Source organism: Oncorhynchus nerka, linkage group LG22 (genome assembly GCF_034236695.1).
Source record: "Oncorhynchus nerka isolate Pitt River linkage group LG22, Oner_Uvic_2.0, whole genome shotgun sequence".
NCBI classification, from domain to species: Eukaryota; Metazoa; Chordata; class Actinopteri; order Salmoniformes; family Salmonidae; genus Oncorhynchus; species Oncorhynchus nerka.
The window spans coordinates 33,671,548-33,689,244 of record NC_088417.1 but is presented as its reverse complement, the minus strand read 5'-3'; the positions used below and the strand labels follow the sequence as shown (position 1 = coordinate 33,689,244).

The 17,697-nt window shown below is 41.8% G+C and overlaps 1 long non-coding RNA gene across 1 annotated transcript in view; it reads left to right on the top strand.

Annotated features, from left to right (window-relative positions):
- The first annotated feature begins 329 nt into the window (after window positions 1-329).
- LOC135563880 (uncharacterized) overlaps window positions 330-17,697 on the top strand; it is a 79,496-nt gene continuing 62,128 nt past the window's right edge. Inside the window, exon 1 of the long non-coding RNA XR_010460621.1 lies at window positions 330-795. This is a non-coding gene — a long non-coding RNA (uncharacterized LOC135563880). The remainder of the gene's footprint in view (window positions 796-17,697) is intronic.

Here is a 17,697-nt window from a genome sequence, read left to right as displayed (position 1 = left end):
TTCTTCTGCAATTTTTTCTTCTTCATTTGCCTAAATTCTAAATCATACAGCAGGTAAAAACCACTATTGTTTGCATTACTAGTGAAGCGTTGCCCGGGATACAGGCTACAGTACCGCATTCTTGCTAATGATTGTCTGGTTAAAAAAAGAAGAGGATTATTATCTCCCGTCAGTCTAGATTGATTATACAGTCTAGGAATGAGTATGTGTACTCTGAACGGGAAGTGAGTAAACAAGGCACCAGGAGAAAAAACACAGATTGACAAAGAGAGAGAGAGAGAGAGAGAGAAAGAGAGAGCAAGTGATAGAGAAAGGCAGCAAGCAGAGGAGGAGTGTGATGCAAGGAGATGAGTGTTTGGCTGAGGAGAAATTTGTCCACGTACTCTCCACTGCTCCTCTCTTCTTTTCTACTGATCTGTTCTTCCTTAACCTCCCTCCCTCCTCCTTCCCCATCCAGCTGCTGGCTGAGCTCCCTCTGTTCCTCTCATCTCTCAGTGCAAGGACCTGAGTTGACTGAGCCGTTTGATTCATGCAAGAGCTGATTCACACCATGCGATCTGGGGAGTGAGAGTGGACAGGACAGGATTCCCTCTCTCTACATCCATAATTCAGCGTTCACGCCTTCCTCCTACTCCTGTTATCCTCTTTGCCTTCTTCTTATTCCTACTGCTGCTGCTAATGCCGTACGCTGCAGCTACTGATGCTGTTGTAGGTTACACTCCTGTTCCAGCACAGCCTTCCTGTGGTAATAATTCATCAAGCCAGAGCTCCGGAGTCTCAACTTAAAGTACAAAGGTAAGAGTAAATGTGCTTGATGAGCTTTGGATTGTGTTGGAAATGTAATCATTATTTTACTGTTTGAATCATGTAAAAGTCTGGCTGGTTTGATATTGTATGTACAGTATGTGTATTTTCGAGCCAGTTCAGAAATGAGAGAATGTGTGCTGGAAAAGAAAGGGGAAGAAAAAAGGTGATTGCAATTTCCAAGTCGTAATGGAAGTTTCTTTTGGTGGAAAAAAAAAGACTTTTGTTGTATGGGCTTGGTCTCCACCCTGAAGCATTATTGTAAGATTAGATATTGTGCTGCTATGCCTGGTCTGCTTTAAAGTCATACCCCCCCCCCCACACACACACACACACACACACACATACACACACACACACACACAAACACACAAACACACAAACACACACACACACACTCACACGTACTCCCCACCCCCCTTTCCCCTCCCTGACTCTTGCTTCATCTACTCGCAGAGGGAGAAGGCAAACCTAACATAATGTGTATTCCCTCTCTTGTTTCTTGGTGGTGCTCAAAGGACACAGGTCAGTGCCACTTCTGCTAGTTAGAGATATAGCCTTTACCTCCTCTGCGAATAACCCCTATATCATAGCTCTGTGAATAGGCAGAACTGAGACCACATACTGTAAACATTTATACTGTATGTTCTTGAGTGTGTATTTTGCTGTATACTGAGTGTGTGTCCCTGTATACTGTATGTTGGAGATTTAATTGACAAATTACCAGATATTATTTTATTATAGGCTACACTCTCAACACTGGGTACACACTCATACCTGACTGATTATGCGGAGGCTAATTGAGTAAATGTGTTCTGCTATTTTGTTTTTCACTCACTGTTAAGAGTGTCAGTGACCCTGGAAATGCCCTGTTTTGGATGGTAGCAGACTTAATATGCGGAAGAGAGAGGGATACTTTTTTTCTAGAAACGGTGTGTTCTCGAGTGTGTATTTGTGTGTGTGGCTGTATACTGTATACTTTTTTTCTAGAAACAGAGCCGTAATATGTCAGCTAGACAGTCCCCTGATGTGTTACCCAATGAAGTGCTAGGTGCACTGAGACAGCATTGTCAACACAGCTGGATTTCAAAGACTAGGTTCTCACTGTGATACTGTCTAGATTTGACAATTCTTTAAAAAAAATAGTCTTACTGGAATAATGATTTATTTTATAAGTAAAAGATACATGGATGTCTAAATAAAATCACTACCCACAGTCATATCCAAATATATGTCTAATGGAAATACTTGGCATATTTGAATAATTGAGTAAAAGTATTTGGAATGTCATAAGTAACACATGATGTCAAACATTGCCGTCATATTGACCATTATCATTTGTATTGCACTGATGATGGTGTTATGGAAAGAAGGGGCTTTGCATCTGTATAATTCACTGTAACAGGGTTTTTACCAGTATGGTACAAGCAGCATTATGAATCACAACTGTTGATTAAAAATGCCTCCAGCAGGTGTGTTATATTACACAGCTGCTACTTGCTATTGGAAGGCAATAAGGAGACATTGTGTGAATGCTCTACATTCCAATTACAGTGGGATGTTTTACTTGGATGTTTGTAAATGTCAGAGTACATGTTAAAAATTATATTCTAAGCTGTCCATTTTTATATGTGAGGTATCAATGTGTCATTTTTCTGTGGTCTTCACCAGCTTATTGTTCAATATTTATTTTCAATATGTGTGTGAATGACAATGCTGGTATATTGGCTAGCTTTGGCCTTCATTGATCTTCACAGATTCAATGCTTGGGGTGTGTTAACCTTGATCACTAGGCCCAGGGGACAAATCCAAATGCAGTGACCCCTGCCTACCACCATACCTTCTTTCCTTTCAATCAGTCCATACTAATCTATGACTAGGACCTAATGGTATCACGATATTACCAATCACTAATAGCAAAATAACTTATTTAGAAAGGAATTTGATATTAAGGAGTATCTCTCTCTCTCTCTCTTCTTCACAGTTAATACTTTTTATTGTCACTGTAAACCATTAGTGCGATGATTCTCATACAGATTTTACAGAAAGATACGCCATGGAGTCAGCGAGGTTCTAGCTCAGGGATGTTCTGCATGAACGATCCCTTTAGGGGGGTGGGGGATTTTGGCACCAGCTGGCTGCAGAGCTGTTATGAAGGTTTTTAAATGGATTTTAGGGTGTAATTTAAAAATCATCCTATGGTGGCACTGTATTTCCACCAGTGGAGGCAATTTGAATGCACAGAGATACCGTGACGAGATCTTGAGACCCATTGTCGTGCCATTCATCCGCCACCATAATCTCATGTTTCAGCATGGTAGTTTGCTAGGCCCCATGTCACAAGGATCTACAGTGCTTTCGGAAAGTATTCAGACCCCTTGAATTTTTCAACATTTTGTTAGGTTACAGCCTTATTCTAAAATGTATTAAATTGTTTTTTTTCCCCTCATCAATCTACACACAGTACCCCATAATGACAAAGCAAAAACAGGTTTTTAGATTTTTTTGCAAATGTATAAAACATTTAAAATGTAAATATAACATTTACATAAGCATTCAGACACTTTACTCAGTACTTTGTTGAAGCACCTTTGACAGCGATTACATCCTTGAGTCTTCTTGGCACGCCTATATTTGGGGAGTTTCTCTCATTATTTTCTGCAGACCCTCTCAAGCTCTGTCAGGTTGGATTGGGAGCATCGCAGCACAGCTATTTTCAGGTCTCTCCAGAAATCTTCGATTGGTTTCAAGTCCGGGCTCTAGGTGGGGCGCTTCAAGGACATTCAGAAACTTATCCCGAAGCCACTCTTGCCTTGTCTTGGCTGTGTGCTTAGGGTTGTTGTCCTGTTGGAAGGTAAACCTTCACCCCAGTCTGAGGTCCTGAGCACTCTGGAGCAGGTTTTCATCAAGGCTCTCTCTGTACTTGCTCTGGTCATCTTTCCCTCAATCTTGACTAGTCTCCCTACCGCTGAAAAACATCCCCACAGCATGATGCTGCCACCACCATGCTTCACTGTAGGGACTGTGCTAGGATTCCTCCAGATGCGACGCTTGGAATTCAGGAATTCAGGCCAAGGAGTTCAATCTTGGTTTCATCAGACCAGATAATCTTGTTTCACATGGTCTGAGTCTTTAAGTGCCTTTTGGCAAACTCCAAAGGGAATGTCATGCGCCTTTTACTGAGGAGTGGCTTCCGTCTGGCCACTCTACCATAAAGGCCTGATTGGTGGAGTGCTGCAGAGATGGTTGTCATTCTCCTATCTCCACAGAGGAACTCTGGAGCTTTGTCAGAGTGACCAACTCTCTGACCAAGGCCCTTTTCCCCCGATTGCTCAGTTTGGCCGTGTGGCCAACTCTAGGAAGAGTCTTGGTGGTTCCTAACGTCTTCCATTTAAGAATGATGGAGGCCATTGTGTTCTTGGGGAACTTCATGTCACGTTCATTATGTAGATGAGACCAAGGCGCAGCGTGAGTAGAGTTACACATGTTCTTAATAAAACTGAAACTCAGAAAAACAAACAAGCACAAATGAAATGTGAAGATATATGAATAGTGCAGACAGGCAACAAAACATAGAACAAGATCCCACAAACACCAAAGGGAAATGGCTACCTATATATGATCCCCAATCAGAGACAACGATAAACAGCTGTCTCTGATTGGGAACAATATCAGGCCAACATAGAATTACAAAAACCCCTAGACCTACAAAACCCTAGACATGCAAAAACCCTAGACAATACTAAAACCCTAGACTAAAAAAACTATCCTACCCACCCTAGTCACACCCTGACCTAACCAAAATATAAAGAAAACAGAGATATCTCAGGTCAGGGCGTGACAGTACCAACCCCTCCTCCCCCCACAAAGGTGCGGACTCCCGGCTGCAAACCTGAACCTATAGGGGAGGGTGCGGGTGGGCATCTACCCTCTGGTTCTGGATGCAGCCCCCCCTCTTTACGCTGATCCCTCCGCCTTTGTAGAACCGGGCCGTGGATCATCGCCGGAGGCTCTGGACTGGGGACCGTCACTGGAGACCCCGGACTGGGGACCGTCGCTGGAGACCCCGAACTGGGGACAGTCGCTGGAGACCCCGGACTGGGGACCGTCGCTGGAGACCCCGGACTGTGGACCATTGGCGGAGGTTCCGGACTGTGGCCCGTCGTTGGAGGTTCCGGACTGTGAAACGTTGCCAGAAGCTCTGGACTGGGAACTGTCGCCGGAAGCTCTGGACTGGGAACTGTCGCCGGAAGCTCTGGACTGGGAACTGTCGCCGGAAGCTCTGGACTGGGAACTGTCGCCGGAAGCTCTGGACTGGGAACAGTCGCCGGAAACTCTGGACTGTGGAGTTGCACTGGAGGCCTGGTGCGTGGGACCGGTACTGGTGGTACCGGGCTGATGACACGCACCTCAGAGCGAGTGCGGAGAGGAGGCACAGGACGTACTGGGACTGTGGAGGCACACTGGAGACCTGATGCGTGGGACCGATACAGGTGGCACCGGGCTGAAGACACAACCACCTCAGGGTGAATGCGGAGAGGAGGCACAGGACTGACTGGACTGTGGAGGCGTACTGGAGACCTGATGCGTGGGACTGATATAGGTGGCACCGGGCTGATGACACGCACCTCAGGGTGTGTGCGGAGACACAGGATGGACGTGGGGCACACTGATTCTGGAGCGTAGGCTGGCACCGGGCTGGATGTTTATTTTCACCCGGCAAATGCAGGACTCACTGGGCTGTGCAGACGCACCGGAGACACAGTGCGCAGAGCCAGCACAGGATATCCTGGTCCAAGGTGGTGTACTGGAGACCAGGAGCGCTGAGCCGGCACCATCCGTCCTGGCTGGATGCCCATTCTAGCCCGGCCAGTACGAGGAGCTGGAATAGAGCGCACCAGGCTATGAATGTGAACTGGATACACCGTGAGCATCACTGCGTAACACGGTGTCTGACCAGTCACATGCTCCCCACGGTAAGCACGAGGAGTCTCCAACCTGACTCAGCCAATCTCCCTGTGTGCCCCCTCAAAAAAATTGGAGCTGCCTCTTGGGCTTCCATGCTAGCCGTGTCCCCTCGTATCGTCGTCGTTCCTCCTGACACTTCAATGCTGCAGAAATCGTTTGGTACCCTTCCCCAGATCTGTGCCTCAACACAATCCTGACTTGGAGCTCTATGGACAATTGTTCGACCTCATGGCTTGGTTTTTGCTCTGACATGCAGTGTAATCTGTGGGTCCTTATATAGACAGGTGTGTGCCTTTCCAAATCAAGTCCAATCAATTGAATTTACCACAGGTGGACTCCAAGTTGTAGAAACATCTCATGGGTGATCAATGGCAACAGGATGCACCTGAGCTCAATTTTGAGTCTCATAGCAAAGGGTCTGAATACTTATTTGCATACTTATTTTGAAAAACCTGTTTTCACTTCGTCATTATGGGGTATTGTGTGTTGACTTATGAAGAAAAAAATGTGCTTATGAATCCATTTTAGAATAAGACTGTAACGTAACAAAATGTGGAAAAGGTGAAGGGGTCTGAATACTTTCTGAATGCGCTGCCTAGACAATTCTTGGAAGCTGAAAAAGTTATACCGTTGCCTGCATACTCAGCAGACATGTCACCTATTGAGCATGTTTGGGATGGTCAGGATTGATGTGTAAGACAGCGTGTGGGACAACATTCCAGAGGCCACAATCAACAGCCTGATCAACTCTATCTGAGGAGATGTATTGCACTGGTCAGACTAGATACTGACAGATTTTCTGATCCACGGCCCTACTTTCTTTATTTCTGTGACCAACAGATGAATTCATTTAAATTCATTGATTTCATTATGTGAACTGTAACTCAGTAAAATCATTGTCATTTTTGAATGTTGCATTGATATTTATGTCCAGTGTAACATAAACGGTTTTCAGCTCTATTTCCATTTGGATTTCACACAATTTCTGAAAAGAAGTTGTAAGGCTGAATTACACTTCATATAAACTACAGTTCAAAAGTTTGGAGTCACTTAGAAATGTCTTGTTTTTTAAAGAAAAGCAATTGTTTTGTCCATTTAAAATAACATCAAAATGATCAGAAAGTGTCAACATTGTTAATGTTGTAAATGACTATTGTAGTTGGAAACAGCAGATTTTTTTAATGGAATATCTACATAGGCGTACAGAGGCCCAATATCAGCAACCATGACTCCTGTGTTCCAATGGCACGTTGTGTTAGCTAATCCATGTTTAGAGTTTTTAAATGCTAATTGATCATTAGAAAACCCTTTTGCAATTATGCTAGCACAACTGATAACTGTTGTACTGTTTAAATAAGCAATAAAACTGGCCTTCTTTAGACTAGTTGAGTATCTGGAGCATCAGCATTGGTGGGTTCGATTACAGGCTCAAAATGGACAGAAACAAATAACTTTCTTCTGAAACTCATCCGTCTGTTCTTGTTCTGAGAAATAAAGGCTATTCCATGCGAGAAATTGCCAAGAAACTGAAGATCTTGTACAACGCTGTATACTACTCCCTTCAGAGAACAGCGCAAACTGTCTCTAACCAGAATAGAAAGAGGAGTGGGAGGCCCGGTGCACAACTGAGCAAGAGGACAAATACATTAGAGTGTCTAGTTTGAGAAACAGACGCCTCACAAGTTCTCAACTGGCAGCTTCATTAAATAGCACCCGCAAAAAAATTCTCAACGTCAACAGTGAAGAGGCGACTCTGGGATGCTGGCCTTCTAGGCAGAGTTGCAAAGAAAAAGCCATATCTCAGACTGGCCAATAAAAATAAAATATTAAAATGGGCAAAAGAACACAGACAGAGGAAGATTGGAAAAAGTGTTATGGACAGACAAATCTAAGTGTGAGGTGTTCGGATCACAAAGAAGAATATTCATGATACGCAGAAAAAATGAAAAGATGCTGGAGGAGAGCTTGATGCCATCTGTCAAGCATGGTGGAGGCAATGTGACGGTCTGGGGGTGCTTTGATGGTGGTAAAGTGGGACATTTGTAGAGGATAAAAGGGATCTTGAAGAAGGAAGGCTATCATTCCATTTTGCAACTCCATGCCATACCCTGTGGACGGCGCTTATTTGGAGCCAATTTCCTCCTACAAAAGGACAACGAACCAAAGCACAGCTCCAACCTATGCTAGAACTATTTAGGGAAGAAGCAGTCAGTTGGTATTCTGTCTATAATAGAGTGGCCAGCACAGTCATCGGATCTCAACCCTATTGAGCTGTTGTGGGAACTGCTTGACCGTATGGTATGTAAGAAGTGCCCATCAAGCCAATCCAATTTATGGGAGGTGCTTCAGGAAGCATGGGGTGAAATCTCTTCAGATTACCTCAAAAAATTAACAACTATAATGCCAAAGGTCTGCAAGGCTGTAATTGCTGCAAATTGAGGATTCTTTTGACGAAAGCAAAGTTTAAAGGACACAATTATTATTTGAATAAAAAATCATTATTTATAACCTCGCTATATTTCCTATTCATTTTGCACTCATTTCATGTATGTTTTCATGGAAAACAAGGACATTTCTAAGTGACACCAAAACTTTGAATGTAATGTACAATCACTAGAAAACGATTATGTTTCTATGACACAGGCTACCTCAATTACCTCAATTATGAAAGGAGGAAGTTGGGTGGGTGGTAAGCAGGCACAGACTGGCCATCTGGCATTTCTGGAAAATGTCAGATGCGCTGGTCAATTGTTAGCCTGTGTAATAATGGTGGCCTCAAGCAAAAAAAATGGTCCGTTGGTGTGTTAGAAATGCCAGGGCAGATTTTTGGTTCCAGTGCACCACTGGGGGTGTGGGGATGATGCCATCAGACAAATGTATCATCACTAGCATGGCATGTCATCACTTTTTAAGCTTTTCTTCTCCCGACATCATGAAAGATTCATTCAAAGATTTCAATTTTATATGGCAGTTTTAGTTTTATCAAGAAGACCTGTGATATTTTCAATCTATGCTAATTACACTAGGTCTTGATCACAGCAAGAGGCCTTGATAACCTTTTCACACGTCAGATATAGATACATTACATTTCATCTATAAAACAGAATATTTCTACAGTATATTACTGTCAGATGCATTGTAACAAAACAAACATCATGAGACAAGTGCCAGGGCACACCACCCCATAAGCCCCTGGAAGCATCTAGCCATTCAATCAAAGGTCGGGTGGTAGTTTTACAGTATCTTTTGTCAGCTATCTATCACCCTGATAACAATCAGACACTATGCAGGGCAGCAGCCAGTTGCCAACAACATTATGATACCCACAACAAGCACAGTGCAGTTTACCAAGCAGTAAAAGCAGCAGAAATGGACTAGCAATAGGGCAGTTCAGGCAAATGCCAGATGGGCTTATCCATCTTCACCCCAGTGGGTTTGTTTAAAATTGTGGGTTTTGCACATCGAAAAAAAAGCCTGTGTGTTAGAAGTACCCAGGCCGATTTCTGGTTCCAGTCTGTCCCTGAGCATAAGCAGCAGCAGCAGTAGCAGCAGTGGCAGCAGCTATCTGTGTGACCTCATTTTGTCATATTCAGTTCTGCGTTGAGTCAGTCCCAAAAAGCTGGCCAGGGATTAGATACATTTGTGTGAACACCAAAATTGAGAGGGCAACCAAAGGAATGAAGATAACTTTAAAGAGCCTGAATTGGCATAATACATATCAAACATTTTTGGCTTTGCATGTCTGAGTTGGGAGGTCAGGATTGTCTCATTAATGGTAATATAATATTTTTCTAGGATTGTCTGGGTTGTCTGTTGTAGTTCAACAAGACAGCATCTAATTGGCCCTATTGCTTTCATCCATTTTGAAATGTGGTGATTTATCATTACTAGCCATTTTATTTTCAGCAAGCTGCACAGCTTCTCAGGTAGTAATTTCACATAATCTTTACTATGAATAAAAATCTAAAGCAGCCTTGAGTGGGGGGAGGGACCAGTAGTCATGGCCGATGTCTGAGGTACTGTCTTTAGCCATGACCTATTATTTGTGGCCAATGGGAAAGAGAAGTGTGCCTGTATGATTAATGGTTATGATTACCTACTCAGAAAAAGTGGTTTTATGGCCCAGCACTTCCACTTTTATCACTTAAACCCGGGGCAAGATGCTTCATCATGCCCCCAATGCTGCAGACAGCAGCCCTTAAAGACATTGCTATCTCCCAAATGGCACCCTTTATTGTGCACACAGTTTGACCAGGGTTATAGTGCACTAATTTTGACCAGAGCCTTATGGGCCCTTGTCAAAGTAGTGCGCTATATAGGGACTAGGGTGTAATTTGGGACATAGCCAAAGACTGTGCTGGAATGACCAAAAATTACCTATAAAGCTTTTACAGCCATGCCATCTGACCTTTTGCATTGGAAATCATATGGAAAAGAACTAGACATGAGCAAAATGGCTTTGATTTTGAGAGCATGTTTTGTGTCCATGAACAGTGTTAAACTTTACATGAAGTAATTCACACTAAAGGCTCTATTCAAATCTTATCACGGATGTTCAGTTTTACAACGTGATTGAAATTTTAAATAATGTTCCCGCTTTAGCGGAGACTGCATTCACGGTAAACGTTGCATTCGTAAACACAATTGGAAAATACCTTAAAATGTATATCGCGGAATATGTATTGCTTTAGCTTTACAGATTGAATAGAGCCATACACGAGTTAGCTAATACACAACATGCATAGTAGCATATTTTGTGCCAAATGTTAAATGGTAGCATTCAGTATAACATCATGAACAACATGCCTGCAATACTGAGTGTACAAAACATAAGGAACACCTGCTCTTTCCATGACACAGACTGACCAGGTGAACCCAGGTGAAAGTACAGTATGTTCCTTTATTGATATCACCTATTAAATCCACTTCAATCAGTGTAGATGAAGAGGAGGAGACAGGTAAAAAAATATTTGAGACAATTGAGACAATTGAGACATGGATTGTATATGTGTGCCGTTCAGGGGCTGAATGGGCAAGACAAAAGGTTTAAGTGCCTTTAAATGGGGTATGGTAGTATGTGCCAGTCGCACCATTTTGATTGTGTCAAGAACTGCAATGCTGCTGCTTTTTCACGCTCAACAGTTTCCCGCGTGTATCAAGAATGGTCCACCACTTTAAGGAAACACAGCCAACTTGACACAACTGTGGAAAATATTGGAGTTAACATGGGCCAGCATACCTGTGGATTTCTATCGACACCTTCTAGTCCATGCCCTGACAAATTGAGTCTGTTCTGATGGCAAAAGGGGGTGCAACTCAATATTTGTAAGGTGTTCCTGATGTGTTGTAGTCTCAGTGTATACCTGCCCTTACAATGGTCTGGATTCACATTTTATTTAAGGCTGGAATCCTTAATGGTGACACTTCCAGATCCGTGTGAGATATTACAACAAAGAAGTTACTGCAAACAATTAACTCGGACATCATTACACGCGATAGAAAAGCAGAATACAGTATGTACTGCATTTTTTTTACCAAGTTGCACGACGCTCCTCGCCTCCGCTTATTAAAAAAACTAAAACTAATAACAAAGGCGGTGGGATGGACAGTGGCGCTGTTCCACCTACTGCCAATTCCATATTTAAGGTATTTTAAGGTTAGGAGATAATTAAATTCCAATCATAAATAAAAATGTCTGCAAGGTGTGTGAGTGAAAAAGTGTGCGAGAGCGAGAGTGTGAGTTTGCAAAAATCGAATCAAATCAAATGTATTTGTCACATACACATGGTTTGCAGATGTTACTGCGAGTGTAGCGAAATGCTTGTGCTTCTAGTTCCGACAATGCAGTAATAACCAACGAGTAATCTAACCTAACAATTTCAAAACTACTACCTTATACACACAAGTGTAAAGGGATAAACAATATATACATAAAGATATATGAATGAGTGATGGTACAGAACGGCATAGGCAAGATGCAGTAGATGGTATCGAGTACAGTATATACATATGAGATGAGTAATGTAGGGTATGTAAACAAAGTGGCATAGTTTAAAGTGGCTAGTGATACATGTATTACATAAAGATGCAGTAGATGATATAGAGTACAGTATATACATATGAGATGAGTAATGTAGGGTATGTAAACATTATATTAAGTAGCATTGTTTAAAGTGGCTAGTGATATATTTTACATCAATTTCCATCAATTCCCATTATTAAAGTGGCTGGAGTTGAGTCAGTGTGTTGGCAGCAGCCACTCAATGTTAGTGGTGGCTGTTTAACAGTCTGATGGCCTTGAGATAGAAGCTGTTTTTCAGTCTCTCGGTCCCTGCTTTGATGCACCTGTACTGACCTCGCCTTCTGGATGATAGTGGGGTGAACAGGCAGTGGCTCGGGTGGTTGTTGTCGTCCTTGATGATCTTTATGGCTTTCCTGTGACATCGGGTGGTGTAGGTGTCCTGGAGGGCAGGTAGTTTGCTCCCTGTGATGCGTTGTGCAGACCTCACTACCCTCTGGACAGCCTTACGGTTGTGGGCGGAGCAGTTACCGTACCAGGCGGTGATACAGCCCGACAGGATGCTCTCGATTGTGCATCTATAGAAGTTTGTTAGTGCTTTTTGGTGACAAGCCGAATTTCTTCAGCCTCCTGAGGTTGAAGAGGCGCTGCTGCGCCTTCTTCACGACACTGTCTGTGTGGGTGGACCAATTCAGTTTGTCCGTGATGTGTACGCCGAGGAACTTAAAACTTACTACCCTCTCCACTACTGTCCCATCGATGTGGATAGGGGGATGCTCCCTCTGCTGTTTCCTGAAATCCACAATCATCTCTTTTGTTTTGTTGACGTTGAGTGTGAGGTTATTTTCCTGACACCACACTCCTTTACAAACCCTTCACTGAGTCCACTTTGGTATTCAAATGTATTTGGTATAAAAACCGAGACTTGCTTTCCGTTCTTATTATATATCCTTTTTCCTGTATCTATCGTTCAATGATCCTTTCTCAGACCAAATTATCTCAATTGAATAGCCAATCTTAGGCACTTTAAAGTACTGTATTTTATGTATCTCAAACACATTCAAATTACAGCACCTGATCTGAATCTAGAGTGGTGTGGGTTCATCCAAGTGTCTCCCCAATGGATAACAGTCATGCACTAACCACTTAATTAATCAACCAAGGCACAAGGTTGACAGAGTTCATTTGTCTGACCCCACACTATATGTGTATGTGTGTGTATGTGTGTGCATGCACGCTCTTTTGTTTGTGTGTGTGCGGTGCATGTCTGTAATAATGGGGAGCTCCACGATTATACTCTAATCATTAACCCACAGTTAATTGTTATCACACATACCAACACTTGTTAGGACCCAGTTCTAGCCCCCTGCACTACTAAATTACTCTCCATCTTGCCACTTTGCCTTAAAGGTTAGCCCTCTTAAAAGGTTACGTCTCCCTTTGACATTTAGCTTGATGACTTATTTTGGAGCCGCATCGACTTGCTTGTTGTTGCCACTTAGAATTAGTCATGCTTTAAACAGTAGCAGGGCATAGCAACCGTTTAGGGGACTGTTTAAAATGTTTATTCTCTCTGTCAACAGTATGGGTGGTGGTGGTGGTGGTGGTGGTGGTGGTGGTGGTGGAGGGTGCATCCTCTCACCATCGTCAGCTGAGATGAATTGCTTGTGAAGAAAACATCATTAACTTCCTCTAGATGCTTAAAAAGCTCATATTTTGTTTGTCCAGAGTTGTTTACTTGAAATGTCTTCAGTTAGAGCTACACAATTAATAAGACAAGGAAGTGAGGAATTGGAGTTCCCATTGCTGTGTTGGTGTGTCTGTGCATGTATGTTTTTTTTTTATGAGAGGATATTTGGATAAAAGTTTCTTTATATTTCTTTCAAAGTGTCATCCAGGAAATATAAACAACAATATTGGATGTGCCTGGCAGTTTCCTCGTAGTAGCTGCTTGTTCACAGTACCTAAAAAGCTCAACACAGCTATTTTTACACAAAAAGACAAGCTATTGATGCATGACAGTATGCCATGTTGTCGGGAAAAGTGCAACCTGAGTTTGTCAACATTTACAACAAGTGGAAAAGAGATTTGTGTTGAAATATGGTTCTAAGATAATTTTCTGTTCCTTTGAAACTATTTTTATGGGGGGATACCATGCTCCTGTATTTGTCTTGGACTGCAGATTGACAATTGGCAGTCCAAGACAAAAACAGGCACATAGAATCATAGAGCAGTTTAGTGTGTGCCTTGGTCTGCATCTGCAAGTACAGTATATCTCAATGAATAGCCTCTAAACTGATCAGCCTGTAGTGGTTTTCCACTTTAATTTTGAGTGTGACTCCAAATCCAGCTCCATGGGTTGATAAATTTGATTTCCATTGATAATTTTTGTGTGATTTTGTTGTCAGCACATTCAACTAAGTAAAGAAAAAAGGATTTAATAAGAAAATGTAATTCATTCAGATCTAGGATGTGTTATTTTAGTGTTCCCTTTATTTTTTTGAGCAGTGAATATATATATATATATGTTAAATGTTATGTTAAATGTTTCGGCTTTGTTCAGAAATGTAACAAAGTCTATATACTGTAGTTAAGAGTCTAGAGGGTTAAGCAAAGTATTTGTTTTCATCTCTGGAGGGGCTAGCCAACATCACACACCATGCTAACCTACACTGTACATAAGAGAATCCCATGCATGGCACATCACCAGTGGGAATGCTTTCTTTACTCCAGCCCTCGGGCCAAACACACTAGTGCCTCCTAATTACTAAGCACACAGTTTTGTTAATTCACAAAATGAAACTCCACATAGAATAGTGGAGGCTTAGGATCCATCACTGTGTTATGGTACTTAAACGCCTTGTTGCCATGGAATAAAATAAAATAAAGGGCACATAATGGGTATTGTGGGCTGCTGTGTATAAATATCATTAAAGTTGAATTTCCTACTATCCTCAGTGAATTACTGATATGTATAGAGCATGCTAATGAAGCCTACTGACTGCAAGTTCACAAGTTTCTAGGCCTATATCTAACCTGTTGTCAGCGGAGAACCAAGAGATTGTTTACTCTTAAATTAATTTAAGAAACGTTAATGTGTGAGTGGCATCTGCTTGGCTGCTTCATTCCAAATGGAGAATAACTGTTGTGCTGTCTGTGTTGTAAGACTCCTAAAATGCTCATCACACATTACGCATGGATTAACTGGAAATGAGCTATTCAATCAGTGTTTGCATATTTATTGTTGTTATGTACCGACTAACAAATTAGGTGACACTTTACATTAAGTTGGCTCTATTAATATGTAACTACACAGTAACTGTAGTAGCAACATAGTAGTTACATGGTAGTTACATAGGTGTTACTATGTACTTACATGGTAATACGATTGTAGCGCTAGCCGTTTTTACCCAATTGGAACAAGTAATGTGTAATTACATGTCCACTTGCTGAATGTTATTCTACATGTGTAATTACGGATGTTAATACACATTTTCATGTTCCACTATGTAACTAATGTTTTGTGATTTCACATTTGAAATCACCTGTGAATTACCATGTCAATAACTCTAACCATAATCTGACCAAATAAATACAAGGTGCCCACTACTATCAAATTCACATCTAATACCAGGGTTGATAAATAGGCTAGGACCTGGTAACAACAATTGTAACAAGGCACACCCTGTCATTAACTACCTGTCATTTTCAATTAGTTTATTTCTATGTTATGACTGGCTCAAAGGCTATACCTAATCAGGTGTAATGTAAGAACAATTAAGTTACATAGGATATACTTGTAATTATCATGTACCTACCCAGGAGCAAGCAACATGATGTCAATGTAAAGGGAAACCCAGTAAGATATAACCTTTACTTATTTATATCTGTAACAAAGAAATGAACTAATTGAAAACAAAACGGTAGTTAACGATTACAGTAGCATTTACTTTCTCACAGTATACAGTTGTAGGTCATTTTACACTATTGTACTATGTAATTTCTCTGCATTTTACAGTAACTTGCAGGTAGCTGGTGACAAGTTACAGTGGATTGTACAGTAATGTACTTTGCACTAGCCAGAGATGGGCAAAGATGCATCCAAAAGGTATATTTTTACAAATACAGGATTCTTCTTCTTTGATGGGCTTTAAAGGCGGTTGGCATCCAATGTTAATTGGGCATTACCGCCACCAGATTGTTATTGAATAAGAAACTTTTTTTTAAATACATTCCGGGAAAGGGGTAAAACGACATCATACAAAATAAAAAACGTTAAATAATATTTCCCATAATTGTAAGTCGCTCTGGATAAGAGCGTCTGCTAAATGACTTAAATGTAAATGTAAATGTAAATAATATTTCTTTTTTAAATCATCATACTTCTTTAATCACATTCCACTCCAAAACGCATCCCTACACAGGCTCAGGGGCCTGTGATGGGCCTACATTCACCGACAGGATTTCTTGCACCGCCTCAGCAGTAAAATCATGAAGAGCCCAAAAATGTTCAGCGGCATTCACAATGATTCCAATTTTCTTAAGACTTCTCCGCTTGTGCTGTACAGTTTATGACCATTGCAATAAATAATACAAAGTCCATCTTTTTAACATGTATCATTTCACTATCCCTTGGTTGATGAAAAACCTTCACTGGTCTTGGTGGCTCAACTACCATTGCTTCTCCCCCGCAACTCACTCCTTCCAACTTTCTCACCGCCTCCAGATAGGAGACACGCTGGACACTCCTTACCCTTGCCACCTCATTCTCCTTCACCCTAACAGGGCACTCCTAGAATTCAGGCGCCAGTTTTTGTCACACCATGATCAGTTTCACCTGTCTTCATTATTGTCTCCACGCCCTCCAGGTGTGTCTTGTTTTCCCCAGTGTATTTATCCCTGTGTTTCCTGTCACTCTGTGCCAGTTCGTCTTGTATGTTTCCAAGTCAGCCAGTGGTTTTCCCGTTCTCCTGCTTTTTGCATTCTCCTTTTTCTAGTCCTCCTGGTTTTGACCCTTGCCTGTTTCTGGACTTTGTACCAGCCTACCTGACCATTCTGCCTGCCTTGAACACGAGCCTGTCTGCCATTCTGTACCCCCTGGACTCTGATCTGGATTTTTCCTTTTTGCCTGTCCACGACCATTTTCTTAACTACCCCTTTGGATTAATAATCATTGTAATACTCCAACCATCTGCCTCCTGTGTCTGCATTTGGATCTCGCCTTGTTCCTTGATAGTTTTATTGCTTCTTTAATCAGGACAACAGTTTTCAACTGTGCAAACGTAATTACAAAAGTGTTTTCTAATGATCAATCAGCATTTTAAAATGATAAACTTGGATTAGCTAACACAATGTACCTTTGGAACACAGCAGTGATGGTTGCTGATAATGGGCCTCTGTACGCCTATGTACAGTGAGGGAAAAAAAGTATTTGATCCCCTGCTGATTTTGTACGTTTGCCCACAGACAAAGAAATGATCGGTCTATAATTTTAATGGTAGGTTTATTTGAACAGTGAGAGACAGAATAACAACAAAAAATCCAGAAAAACGCATGTCAAAAATGTTATAGATTGATTTGCATTTAAAATGAGGGAAATAAGTATTTAACACCCACCTGGCTCCCAGGTGTCTTTTATACAGGTAACGAGCTGAGATTAGGAGCACACTCTTAAAGGGAGTGCTCCTAATCTCAGTTTGTTACCTGTATGAAAGACACCTGTCCACAGAAGCAATCAATCAATCAGATTCCAAACTCTCCACCATGGCCAAGACAAAAGAGCTCTCCAAGGATGTCACAAGGCTGCAATGGGCTTCAAGACCATCGCCAAGCAGCTTGGTGAGACGGTGACAACAGTTGGTGCGATGATTCGCAAATGGAAGAAACACAAAAGAACTGTCAATCTC